Source organism: Cucurbita maxima, unplaced genomic scaffold (genome assembly GCF_002738345.1).
Source record: "Cucurbita maxima cultivar Rimu unplaced genomic scaffold, Cmax_1.0 Cma_Scf00254, whole genome shotgun sequence".
NCBI classification, from domain to species: Eukaryota; Viridiplantae; Streptophyta; class Magnoliopsida; order Cucurbitales; family Cucurbitaceae; genus Cucurbita; species Cucurbita maxima.
The window spans coordinates 36,544-50,373 of record NW_019272270.1 but is presented as its reverse complement, the minus strand read 5'-3'; the positions used below and the strand labels follow the sequence as shown (position 1 = coordinate 50,373).

Here is a 13,830-nt window from a genome sequence, read left to right as displayed (position 1 = left end):
TTTTGAATAAAAGTAATCACTCAAGTTCAAGACTTTAACTTAAGAAATTTTAGTATCCTCTTTGTCATTTCTCAGTTTCATGCAATTCATATGGTAGATTGCATCGACTGATTCATGATTAAGTTGAATTGTGAAGTGACTCAATTTAGAACAAGGTTTCAAATCTTTCTTCTAGATCTTTGATTTTAAGAGGTTATCTACTTTTACGCTTATCTCTTGGTTGATCCAAATTTTATATAAAGAGGTGTTAATTTCTTTGATTCAAGGGTTCTTGCTTCAAAAAAAGCTTGGATCATTGGGCTGAGGATTAATATTGTCTTATCACCCACGTTTCAAAGTCCGCTCCCATCCATGACCAACTCCTAGGTACCGAAAAACAATGTAAACATGAAGTGAGTAAAAAGTTATTAAGTAACGTACTTATAGGCTCTTAATGACAACCTTAAGTTAGGATGTTATCTCTTATTGAGTTTTCATGGGCTTGGCACTTAGAGCTTATATTTTTACATGTTGCCTTCTCATCCTAAAAACTTTTCCATAAATTAACCTTTAGTTCTCTTCCTGTGACCACATGAGTGGGGCTATCATGGTCGTGTCATCTTTCTAGTCAATTCTGATGCAGTGCATTTCAACTAAGTGAGGAAAATAGGAGGTCCTCCTTATCCTCCTAATCATGATACATAGTGTATGGCATCCCACATCAAAGAGGAATAGGGGCATTGTCGCACACCACATGATGGGAGATAACTGTCACTTTTGGGTATAAATCCTAGCTATTTATTTACCATGTTATTCAATTGATCTTAGGTATATTCTTGGAACACGATCTATAAAAGAACATAGGCTTATACATTATATCATGGAGTAGCATCAGCATCACAACTCATTAGTTTTAACTTAGGTACACAATAAAAGGCAACCAAATGTGATCCCATGGGCGTGAAAACTTACTAGTAACTTGATAAATCCCTTTCAAGGTTGTGTATAAAGTTCCACGTTACTTAGGTGTCTTAAAAGTGGTAAAAGGAGGTTATTTTGGGTGGAGGGCATTATAGTTATTTTACACCTATGTGTGAATTCTCTGTGGATCGATATGCTTCCTATATGTTATGTATATGTTATAATATGTGAATTGTATGATAATAGTTCCTGTACGATGTGTTCAAGGATATGTTTGAGATAGGATACAAGAAGAATGCACAAAACGAAATGTAACGATAGGAGTAAAATACGTTCACGAAACGTTAATGCTAGGTTACATACCGGAGTGATATGGATAAGAGAGATTGATGGAAGAATACGGTTAGGTTACGGGTAGAAAGGGATAGGTTTGTGATAGATTGATAGAACGATAGCGTTATGTTAAGTTCTTGTGATGATATGACTAAGGTACGTTCATGTAATGATATGACTGTGATAGGTATAAGAACGTTAAGGCTATGATAAGTTAGAGAAGGATATGACTATGAAGTGTTTACGTTATTACTTATTTATGATATGATACATTGTGATGCAATATCTCAAGGTATGATGTGTATATGATGAAATGTTATGTTAAAAGCATAGAACGTTATGTTAGGTCTCTTAAATTGTGTGTATACAGCATGATATGAATGATATGAAATTACGATAAATGACATGAAATATAACCCCGTTAGAATTATGTATGATTTGAGAACGGAAGAATGAGAAACGATATGATATGAATGATGAACGATATCTGAAACGATATGAAAATGATATGATATGTACTTAATGCTAGCGGGGTTGTATTAAAGGATAATGAAATTGTATAAGTAGTGGGGACCTCATGCATTATGTGTGTTCATGCATTTGGGGGATACCCTTATCCCATCACGAGGGTACGGACGCGTACATCCAATGGCAGGACAACGATTGTTATGCTTTGCATAGCGCTGCCGTGACGGTTACTAGTTTTAACAGGTCCAGCATAAGGGGCTCCCAGAGTATGCCCACAAGATAAGGAAAGTGGCCCAGCGGTGTGCGAACTAGCTTGGTATGGGCCGTGTGTAGAGTATATAGTACACGTCCACGATTACCCGTTAGGACAACACCGTAGGGAAAATGAAACGAAACGAAACGAAAGATAGGTCCCATCATTTCATTGCATTTGATTGTTATATTTAACCCCAATAGTGAGGTCACTTACTGAGTGTTTCTTTAAATACTCAAGCCATGTGCTACTACATTTTTCAGGTTAAGGCATGGCATTTCTGTACGGCTAACGATGGCATCGCAACTCGAGATCATGGCACCTGCATAGGATAATGGTATTTATTTTCTTAGACTTAGGCTAGAATAGGATGTTTTAAACTTAAAACGCTTATTTATTTTATTTTGGGTCTTTTGTTGTGTCATTTTAAAGATGTTTTCGAAACACGTAAGTCCATGGCTGTGTTTTAAGTTAAACGTTATGTTTTATAGAATTTAAATGAAGGCTTCCGCATTCAATGTTTATTGTACGTATATAGTAGCGACCTTAAATTAGTAGAAATTTTTTGATCGTTATAGTTGGTATCAGAGCCCTAGGTTATAGATCTTGTAGACTAGCTTACGATGTTGGCTTGGCATGTTCCATGGTCCCACCGTCGGTGCCCCGTCTCCGCCAGGTATGTCTTGCGTAAGATAAGAAAATGACATGTTGTTATTATTTGGTAATTATAAAATATAACTCATAATTGGACTTTTACTCTATTGATTGTATTATAATTTACTGCATTCATGTTAGGTTAATTCTATATTTATTATAATTTAGAATACGTTATGTTTTACCTTGCATGGAATGTGAATGTAAATTGTTATGTTGATGATGTTTAGATTTACTGAGATTGTTGCTGTGAATGAGTAGTTATAGTTTTAAGCTACTAAATGTTAGTGTATGCGTGAAAATGATTTTGCTAAGCAAGATCATATGTTTTAGTTAGACGTCTTAAACATAGATAAACTACACAGTCTTATGAACATAGAGATGAGAATGAATGTACCAATGTATAGAGTAAGTAGTTTCAAATGGAATTAAATGACCTAAGAAGCTTGATAGATGTCAATATCTTATAGTATACTATAGATATTAAAAGTGGTAGTGTCTGAAAGAAAATTCTATAACTTTGATTTAGGTAAAGATGAAATTAAAGTATCAGTAAGAAAAAAAAATTGAGTTAGACCATAAAAGTTTAAAACATGTATACTTAAATTGATTGGTAAATGATATAAGTGTCTTTAATGGAAGATGAGCTTTGGAATTACTTAGATGTAGAAAACTTTCCTCCTTCAATCGTGGTAGCAGCATTTGTCCCATCATGTTCGCCATCAGCTCTGATATCAATTTGTTGAAATAAAATTTGCTCTAATACCAATTTTTAGAAAATAAAAGCCGCTCTGATACCGACTTGTAGAAAATGGACATTCACTCTGAAACTAACCCGTTTAGAAAACTTTGAAGGGGGTGTCGAGAGGGGAGAGACAAGGAGACAGACTTCTCAAAAGCCTTTTTCGATTTCACAGAACTTTAACTCTTTCTTCTTTTTCTCTTTTTGCTTCTTTTTGCTCTATTATGACTCTTGCTCTACTTGCTCTAATATTACAATGATAAGTAAAGCCTATTTACAAGTTTTCTTGCCATAACTATCCCACGTTTTCTTTACATGTTTTCTCACCCATATACTACTCATTTCCTAAAATAAGTATAGCTTTTTTACTCAATTTAAAAACTGTTTTTTTTTTCTCTCTCTCTTTCATTTAAGTTTATTTCCAACAAATATGTCATGCAGTTTATCTTCTAAACTATTTATTGGCAAAGACGATTGATACTCGCACTATAACGACCCAAGAACAAGAAAAAAAAAAAGAGAAACTCAATCGTTGGAAAACTCGTGAGTTTTCTAGCGACCGCCGAGTTTCGTGGACCCCACGCAAAATGATAGCCACACCTCACTCAACCTTCAACCCACAACTGCCAGAATCGATCAAAATACCTGCAAACAGAGAAAAGAAAGAAAATACGAGAGCGAGAGAGAGATTTCAGATAACTTCGGCGAGTTTTCAATTTCTTCGACGAGTCCAAAACCACCCGAAAATCGACGTCAAACGCTCAGTTACCACCATGAGAATAATCCCTAACGAAAGCACAATAACTCAAGGTATGTTTTGTACTTTTTCGTAAGCGCCATCGTCGGTAACCGAGGTCAAAAAATTGTAAACATTCTTAGATCTATGGTTTTAGGAACTTTTAGGCCACTAAACTTCGAGGAAAGAAAGAAAGAAGATAAATAAAGAGGAAAAGGAAGAAAGAGGACCGATATTAGCAACGAAAACGCCTGTTAGATAATAGCTATGTTTTTATTCCTTAAATTTCGTTAGTTGTTTTTTACTTTTGAACATCTGAATTAACGCTCCCCATTTAATGGAAGAGCATATTTTTTGCTGGCCATTTTGACCAATTTTTTGGGCGCAAGGTTTATGCCACTACTGCTAAATCTAGGATAGGTTTGTTATTGAAATACGTGAAACTAAATCAAATAATAACCATCGGTTCTTCCGCAAATATTTCTCTCCCTTTCTTTTTTCGTTATTTTTTTCCTCGAAGAAGTTTTCCTTCAGCCGATTTTTACACGTCGACGTTTTCCTCACTATTGCTAGAAGTCAACAACGTCGCTGGTAAGGAAGACAAGATCCACAGATCCGGGTCAACCCGAACCCAAAATCTGAGAGAGCTAGCCCGACTTCTTTCCCCTCGGCCTCTACCTTCTGCCCAAACCTCAATCCAGCCCAGAAGCCACGGTTCAGCCCCATCGCCGCGCAATCGACTTGGGAGGGAATCAAATCTCGTTCGGTTGGTATGCAGCGAGTGTGGGAATCAAACATCGAGCAGCTGCAGGCTCACCAACAGCATAACCACTCTCGGGTCCTCAACACAGGGGCAACAACATCACCAAGAGCACTGACGATGGGTCCTCGACACAGGGGCAACAAACCATATGACCGAGTGATATGAACCAAGAGACATCAATCATACAAGATGTTTCAATGAAGATGTGAAGAAAATATTGTTGAAATTATCAAAAGATATTTCAATTCATGCCACATTGAAGAATAATGAAGTTTTATGTTATAAATTTTGAGTAGATTACAATTTAGAGTTATTGTATTTCATTTATGTATTTTAAGACTTTTTATTTACTATAGGTTACAATTACACAATGGTTAATTATGCTCATTAAGTATGAATATTACAACTCTTGGAATGCCTTTAATAGTTCCATTTTGAGGCTATATAAAGCCATCTCGGACATCCTACTGTGCTGGTGAGCTGTTGGAGCTTGTGCACGGCGATATTTGCAGGCCCATCAAGTCGGCGGCCCTAGGCAGCAAGACCCTCTTCCTCCTGCTAGTCGATGACAGAAGCCGCTTCATATGGCTGATCCTCCTGTAAGTGAAAAGTGGGGCGACATAGGCGATTAAGCGCATTCGAGCGTTAGCGGAGGCCGAATGTGGGAAGAAGATGTGAATGCTACGCACGGATTGAGGTAGAGAATTCACCTCAGCAAGCTTCAGTAACTACTGCGACGAGCTCGGCATGCAGCAGCGACTAACAATGCCCTACTCCCTCTAGCAAAACAACAAGATCTTTGCTGATGACGGCTGGGATGCCTGAAAGATTCTGGGGAGAGGCGGTAATGACGACTGTCTATCTTCTCAATCGGTCGCTAATGTGAAGCCTAGACGGGAAGATGCCACATGAGGCCTGGTACAATAGAAAGCCAGTGGTACATCATTTTCGAGTGTTCGGATGTGTCGCATACATGAAGGTAGCGCGTTCCAACCTTGTCAAGCTCGATCCAAAGGGGTTGAAGGTCGTCTTCATCGGCTACAAACCTGGGAGCAAGGCGTACAGACTCTATGATCCTGCGGGGGGTGAGCCCACGTGTCTCGTGATGTCATCTTCGACGAAAGCACCTTCAGGCAGTGGAACGACGTGATCGAGACAGCCCACAACTCAAATCAATTCACGGTGGAGTACCTCGTCATCGAGCCAGAAGAAGGAGGAGCACAGCATCAGGAACCGTCACAGCCGCCAGCAGTTGCACCCCTTGAACCAGTGGAATTTGCAACACCACGGACTGTGGATTCGACGCTGGATGTCGATCACGATGAAGATCTGGTAGCCAGGTACGGGAGGATGGACGACCTAGTGGGAGGAGGTGAACCCCATAGACTAGCAGCACGCAAACTGGAACAAGAGGTGGCCGAACTGCATGTCATCAACGCAGATGAACCGAACACCTTCGCTGAAGCAGAAAGGAACCCGTGCCAGCTGAAGGCAATGCAGAAGGAGATGAAATTCATCACCGAGAACCAGACATAAAGTCTAGAGGATATGTCACTGGGACACCAAGTCATAGGGCTCAAATGGGTCTTCAGACTGATGCGAACGAAAAGGGAGAAGTTGTGAAACTCAAGGTCAGTCTGGTGGTGAAGGGCTACGTCTAGAAGCAAGGAGTGGATTTTGAGGAGGTATTCGCACCAGTGACAAAGCTGGAATCTACCCACCTATTGCTGGCAATCGCGGCACATCATTCCTGAGAAGTCCACCTCATCGACGTGAAACCCGCGTTCCTAAACGGAGAGCTGAAGGAGACTGACTATGTTCAACAACCACCGAACTTCCTGGACAACGACAACCCTGACAAGGTATTGTGCCTGCACAAGGCACTCTATGGGCTTCGGCATGCACCACGAGCCTGAAACACGAAGCTCGACAGTACCCTATTATCGCTAAAGTTCAAGCGCTGTGCCTCTGAGCATGACATGTACACGCCCGGCCACGACGAGTAGCGACTAATCGTGAGAGTGTATGATATAAACCAAAAAACATCAATCATACAATATACTTCAATGAAGATGTGAAGAAAAGGTTGTCAAAATTATCAAAAGATGTTTTAATTCATGCCACATTGAAGAAGAATGAAGTTTGATTGTTATAAATTTTGGGTGGGTTACAATTTAGAGTTATTGTATTTTAAGACATTTTATTTACTTTAGGTTACATTTACATAATGGCTAATTATGGCCATAAAGTATGAAGGTTACAACTCTTGGAGTGCCTTTAATAGTTTCATTTTTTAGGCTATATAAAGCCATGTATATTGTATTGGTAAGAGACTTGGAAAATATAGAAAAAGAAGCATTTGTCCTCTTCTTTAGCCAATGGCTAAGTTTCTTTGCAATTCTATGTAGTTTAGGTTGCATGTAGAATCATTCAAGCTCGACATGATTAATCTTGCTTGTGGAGTGATTCGAATCTCAAGCAAGTGTTCTTGCCTTGAGATATTTGATCAACAAGAATCATTCAAGCTAGACATGATCGATTTTGCTTGTGGAGTGATTTGAATTTCAAACAATGTTCTTGCCTTGAGATATTCGATCAACAAGGTAATCCGAATCTTACTCCCCTTGTAGTGGTTCCTTATCTTATCAGTGTACGTCGATGACCTCATAATCACTGGAGGCGACATGGAAGTCCTCGGAAGATTCAAGAGGGAGATGTCAAAGAACTTCAAGATGAGCGATCTTGGCATGCTCAGCTACTACCTCGACATCGAAGTGCAACAGGGTACTACCGGCATCACCATCTGCTAAAGTGCATATGCGAAGAAGCTGTTGGACACAACTGGGCTTGTGGACAGTAACCCTATAAAGACTCCAATGGAGGGCCCGACTCCAACTAAGGAAGGCCGGCACTATGACGGCAATTAATGCCACCAATTACCGCAACATTGTCAAAAGCCTGCGCTATCTGATAAACACACGTCCTGACCTTGCTTACTTAGTTGGATACGTAAGTAGATTCATGGAAGAACCTAGGGAGGAGCCTCTTGTGGTTGTCAAGCGCATCCTGCACTATGTGGCTGGAACCAGAGGCTGGGGTGTGAGATACTGCACCAGGAGAGGAAAGGAGAAGCTTGAGCTTGTTGGCTACAGCGATAGTGACATGACCGGTGACGTTGATGATCGTAAGAGCACCAGTGGGGTGATTTACTTCCTCTCAGGCAGTGCGATCTACTAGCAATCAACAAAACAAAAGGTAGTTGCTTTGTGATATGAACCAAGAGACATCAATCATACAATATGCTTCAATGAAGATTTGAAGAAAATATTGTTGAAATTATCAAAAGATATTTCAGTTCATGCCACATTGAAGAGAAATGAAGTTTCATGTTTTGAATTTTGGGTGGATTACAATTTAGAGTTATTGTATTTCATTAATGTATTTTAAGACTTTTAATTTACTTTAATTAAGGTCATTTAGTTCATGCCTAGAATTGATTAATTATTTATATATTTTTCAATCTTTCCATTTATTTGTTGATTGTCATTTCCACCCTCCTTGGCCTTTTGACTTTGTTCTCATTTTATTCCTAAAGATCATATTTAGATCTTAAAAAAAACAATATAGAATTTTACTTCTTAATATTGTGTTTATACATAGTTAGGGCATGTGCAATTCTACTAAAAAATATAATAGTCCCTTATTTGTTTGATTGTTTATTATTTTATTTTTATGTTATTTTACAATTAACTTGTCATGATTGTCCATGCCCAATCCCAATGGACAACCCTTCGATCCGATCTGCCTGCCCTTATTGCACGGTTTAGAGAGCACTTGTGTATGTGATGTCAGCCCAGCCTCGAAAATCAAGCTTTGCCCTGCTTATTCACTCGGACAATGCTCCCCCGTAGCAATGCTCCCCCGTAGCGTAGCGATGAAGAAGATGATCATTTATTTAGTAGGTGAACAGTCGAAGAACCACTCTAACGAAGAATGGAGCTTCTTTGTTTTGAAACATATTCTTTTGCGCAACAAGCTGCTGGGTCAATATCCCTTGCTATTAAATCTGCTCCAGTTATCTCATCTATAGAAGAAGCTGGTATAGAATAGGTCGTCAGGGGTGGGGGCTTTACCGGGGGGACTAACTAGTAAAAGGCCAAGGAGTACTGTCCACTCCAGCCCAGCCCCTCAGAATAGTCCCATTTTTCCTCCACGCAGATAAGGGGCTAGCTTGCTAGTATAAGAATTGCTTTATCCATATATTAGCTTACCTTCCCAAGTCGCCACACGCTTAACCGCGAAATTCTGATGGGATCCGGTGCATTAGTGCTGGGATGATCGCACCCGACATGCCATGCGCACAAAATCGGATTTAACGCATGCGGGGCGGCATGATCGAAACGCGATGGGCGTGAGCGGGGGAGGTTCTCATTTGTAGAGAAAGGAACAAAAGAACTCGAAGAAATTGAAAGAAAAAAAGGGGTGCAACACGAGGACTTCCCAAGTGGTCACCCAACTTAGTACTATTCTCGCCCAAGCACGCTTAACTGCGGAGTTCTGATGGGATCCCGTGCATTAGTGCTGGTATGATCGCACCCGACATGCCATGCGCACAAAATCGGATTTAACGCATGCGGGGCGGCATGATCGAAACGCGATGGGAGTGAGCGGGGGAGGTTCTCATTTGTAGAGAAAGGAAGAAAAGAACTCGGAGAAATTGAAAGAAAAAAAGGGGTGCAACACGAGGACTTCCCAAGTGGTCACCCAACTTAGTACTACTCTCGCCCAAGCACGTTTAACTACGGGGTTCTGATGGGATCCGGTGCATTAGTGCTGGTATGATCGCACCCGACATGACATGCGCACAAAATAAGATTTAACGCATGCGGGGCGGCATGATCGAAACGCGATGGGCGTGAGCGGGCATGCGCACAAAATAAGATTTAACGCATGCGGGGCGGCATGATCGAAACGCGATGGGCGTGAGCGGGGGAGGTTCTCATTTGTAGAGAAAGGAACAAAAGAACTGAGAGAAATTGAAAGAAAAAAAGGGGTGCAACACGAGGACTTCCCAAGTGGTCACCCAACTTAGTACTACTCTCGCCCAAGCACGCTTAACTGCGGAGTTCTGATGGGATCCGGTGCATTAGTGCTGGTATGATCGCACCCGACATGCCATGCGCACAAAATCGGATTTAACGCATGCGGGGCGGCATGATCGAAACGCGATGGGCGTGAGCGGGGGAGGTTCTCATTTGTAGAGAAAGGAAGAAAAGAACTCGGAGAAATTGAAAGAAAAAAACGGTTGCAAAACGAGGACTTCCCAAGTGGTCACCCAACTTAGTACTACTCTCGCCCAAGCACGCTTAACTGCGGAGTTCTGATGGGATCCGGTGCATTAGTGCTGGTATGATCGCACCCAACATGCCATGCGCACAAAATCGGATTTAACGCATGCGGGGTGGCATGATCGAAACGCGATGGGCGTGAGCGGAGGAGGTTCTCATTTGTAGAGAAAGAAAAAAAGAACGGCATGATCGAAACGCGATGGGCGTGAGCGGAGGAGGTTCTCATTTGTAGAGAAAGAAAAAAAGAACTGGGGGAAATTGAAAGAAAAAAAGAACTGGGGGAAATTGAAAGAAAAAAAGGGGTGCAACACGAGGACTTCCCAAGTGATCACCCAACTTAGTTTGGGGGAAATTGAAAGAAAAAAAGGGGTGCAACACGAGGACTTCCCAAGTGATCACCCAACTTAGTTCTACTCTCGCCCAAGCACGCCTAACTGCAGAGTTCTGATGGGATCCGGTGCATTAGTGCTTGTATGATCGCACCCGACATGCCATGCGCACAAAATCGGATTTAACGCATGCGGGGCGGCATGATCGAAACGCGATGGGCGTGAGCGGGGGAGGTTCTCATTTGTAGAGAAAGGAAGAAAAGAACTGGGAGAAATTGAAAGAAAAAAAGGGGTGCAACACGAGGACTTCCCAAGTGGTCACCCAACTTAGTACTACTCTCGCCCAAGCACGCTTAACTGCGGAGTTCTGATGGGATCCGGTGCATTAGTGCTGGTATGATCGCACCCGACATGCCATGCGCACAAAATCGGATTTAACGCATGCGGGGCGGCATGATCGAAACGCGATGGGCGTGAGTGGGGGAGGTTCTCATTTGTAGAGAAAGGAAGAAAAGAACTCGGAGAAATTGAAAGATGCAACACGAGGACTTCCCAAGTGGTCACCCAACTTGGTACTACTCTCGCCCAAGCATGCTTAACTACAGAGTTTTGATGGGATCCGATGCATTAGTGCTGGTATGATCGCACCCAACATGCCATGCGCACAAAATCGGATTTAACACAACGGGCCGGCATGATCGAAACGCGATGGGCGTGAGCTGGGGAGGTTCTCATTTGTAGAGAAATGTAGAAAAGAACTGGGAGAAATTGAAATAAAAAAAGGGGTGCAAGAGGTTCTCATTTGTAGAGAAATGTAGAAAAGAACTGGGAGAAATTGAAATAAAAAAAGGGGTGCAACACGAGGACTTCCCAAGTGGTCACCCAACTTAGTACTACTCTCGCCCAATCACGCTTAACCGCGAGGTTCTGATGGGATCTGGTGCATTAGTACTGGTATGATCACACCCAACATGCCATGTGCACAAAATCGGATTTAACGCATGCAGGGTGGCATGATCGAAACGAGATGGACATGAGCGGGGGAGGTTCTCATTTAAGTGGCCTTACTATCGGCTCGGTTGAAAGACTTGTCTTATGTATGACGACACGTGCCCAGTGGCCTTGCACGTATCATTTATGCTTTATGTTATATGATGATGTGATGACGTTATATGATGACGTGATGACGATGTATGATGATGTGTCGATGTTGTATGATGATGTGATGATGTAATATGATGACTCGATAATGTTAGATAGTGATGCGATGCTGTTATATGATGATGTGATGTTGTTATATGATGATGTTATGTGATGACGTGATGATGTTAGATGATGATGCGATGTTGTTATATGATGATGTGATGATGTTATTTGATGATGTGATAATGTTATGTGATGACGTGATGACGTTAGGTGATGATGTGATAATGTTATGTGATGGTGTTAGATGATGATGTGATGATGTTATATGATGATGTGATGATGTTATATGATGACTTGATAACGTTAGATAAGGATGTGATGATGTTATATGATGATGTTTTCCATATTGAGCATGTTATATGATGATGAGTGCCATATCGCATCGTGTCGTTAGATCGACATAGGACACAACCCTAAGAGCATGAAAATGATATTAATATAAATATCCACGAGCATGTGTTACCTAGAGTAATAAAGAGATGAGACTAGAGGGTTGTGTCAGAAGAGACATTATGATGGGTTTAGAGGGACCTCATGTATATTGTATGTTCATAAGCATAGGGCTACTTCCCTTTGAGATGACGAGTGCAGACAAGCATAATATGATGATGAGTGCGAATGCGCACAGATGAGGGAGTTCATGAGGCACATGACACTATGGGGTTCCGCTTACCTTCGGACGTTACTACAGATTAGCTTGACTAGAGGGTCTAGGGGGTGTGCAAGCGCCCTAGGGACTCACACTCGCACGTGTGAGTTGTATTTAGGGAAGTACTACACATCCAATTTGTTCGAGACTGGAGGCCACCCCTATGATGTTAGAGATAGGTCCCTAAACCATGATTGCATGTGTTTGCATTTGCATGGCCCCCTATAGTGGGGCCACTTACTGAGTATTCTTTGAAATACTAAGACTGAGTGCCACATCATTTTTCAGGTAAAGGCAAGACGCACTTGTATGGAGGACGGCGACATCGCCAGCAAAGACTATGGCATGTGCACAGAGAAGATTCATATTTAAATTTCTAGTTTTAGGTTAGAATAGGTTGTTATGCATTTCATCGTTTTAAATTATTTTTTACTGCTTTTAAGTTCTCTAAATTTCAGTATTTCGTATTTAAATACGTAAGACCATGGCTGTGTTTTCCAGAGAAAAAGTTGTTTTAAGCGTTTTTGAAGTTTACGTTATAAATGATGTTCATGTAAGAGTTATATTTCCGCATTATAGATAAGCATGAGACGTTAGTAGTGACTATGAGTGTGTGAAAATTTAGGGTCGTTACAGAAATGGTGGAAATATACGTTTCATCTTCTTCTTTTGTTTTTCTAAATCTGAACCTCCTTCCATGCTGGTTCTCATGAAAAAAATTTATGGTTCTAGAAACTAGACACAATAAGAGGAGTCTGTGGAAGAAAATTTGAAACAATTTGGATACTAGAAGCTCAAGAACGGAAGTTAGATCTTCATGGAATTATTAAAATGGTTTAGCTTTCAGTTAGAAACTCAATGTCAATCATTTATAGGAATGCTAGTAAATATATTAGATTAAATTTATATCCGTAGCCAAATTAATAGATTAAAAATAGAATGGTCAACAAAATTTGTGAACACTAAACACTAAGATAAGAAATGATTTGGAAACAAGATTTAGTAGAAATTTGGAATATATGAGAACAAAATTAAAATGCAACAGATAGGAAGAAAATAAGATTAAAGAATTAAAAACCACAAACTAAATATAGAGGGAAAAGAAAATACAAAGGACGTGTCATATAATTTACAATGACCAATGTAAATTAGAGAAATAAGTGTGTAGAGTTCAAACTTGAAACTCATGTCATGGGCTTATATAAGTTGACTCGGATTACAAAGGACGGAATCGAACTTTCGTTAAAGATATATTCGTGACAACGACTTAAGCTAGCCAGGTAAGTGACCTTATTCTCGGTATGGTTATATTTGATGTTGACACGTGCCTCGTGGTTCTGCACGTGTCATATATATTGATATGTGTGAATTGTCTGTGGATCGATATGCTTCTTATATGTTATGTATATGTTATAATATTTGAACTGTATGATAATAATTATGGTACGA

The 13,830-nt window shown here is 40.5% G+C and overlaps 8 non-coding genes across 8 annotated transcripts; all 8 read right to left on the bottom strand.

Moving 5' to 3' along the window:
* Window positions 1–9,328: 9,328 nt before the first annotated feature.
* LOC111474141 lies at window positions 9,329–9,447 on the bottom strand. The gene has a single exon (XR_002715872.1). It is a non-coding gene; the product is annotated as a 5S ribosomal RNA (ribosomal RNA).
* A 133-nt stretch (window positions 9,448–9,580) lies between these two features.
* LOC111474144 lies at window positions 9,581–9,699 on the bottom strand. The gene has a single exon (XR_002715875.1). It is a non-coding gene; the product is annotated as a 5S ribosomal RNA (ribosomal RNA).
* Window positions 9,700–9,899: 200 nt separating this feature from the next.
* Window positions 9,900–10,018, bottom strand: LOC111474135. The gene has a single exon (XR_002715865.1). It is a non-coding gene; the product is annotated as a 5S ribosomal RNA (ribosomal RNA).
* A 133-nt stretch (window positions 10,019–10,151) lies between these two features.
* On the bottom strand, window positions 10,152–10,270 carry LOC111474147. Its single transcript, XR_002715878.1, has one exon. It is a non-coding gene; the product is annotated as a 5S ribosomal RNA (ribosomal RNA).
* A 293-nt stretch (window positions 10,271–10,563) lies between these two features.
* Window positions 10,564–10,682, bottom strand: LOC111474164. Its single transcript, XR_002715895.1, has one exon. It is a non-coding gene; the product is annotated as a 5S ribosomal RNA (ribosomal RNA).
* A 133-nt stretch (window positions 10,683–10,815) lies between these two features.
* LOC111474134 lies at window positions 10,816–10,934 on the bottom strand. The gene has a single exon (XR_002715864.1). It is a non-coding gene; the product is annotated as a 5S ribosomal RNA (ribosomal RNA).
* Window positions 10,935–11,057: 123 nt separating this feature from the next.
* Window positions 11,058–11,176, bottom strand: LOC111474160. Its single transcript, XR_002715891.1, has one exon. It is a non-coding gene; the product is annotated as a 5S ribosomal RNA (ribosomal RNA).
* A 199-nt stretch (window positions 11,177–11,375) lies between these two features.
* On the bottom strand, window positions 11,376–11,494 carry LOC111474165. The gene has a single exon (XR_002715896.1). It is a non-coding gene; the product is annotated as a 5S ribosomal RNA (ribosomal RNA).
* Between the last annotated feature and the right edge of the window lie 2,336 nt (window positions 11,495–13,830).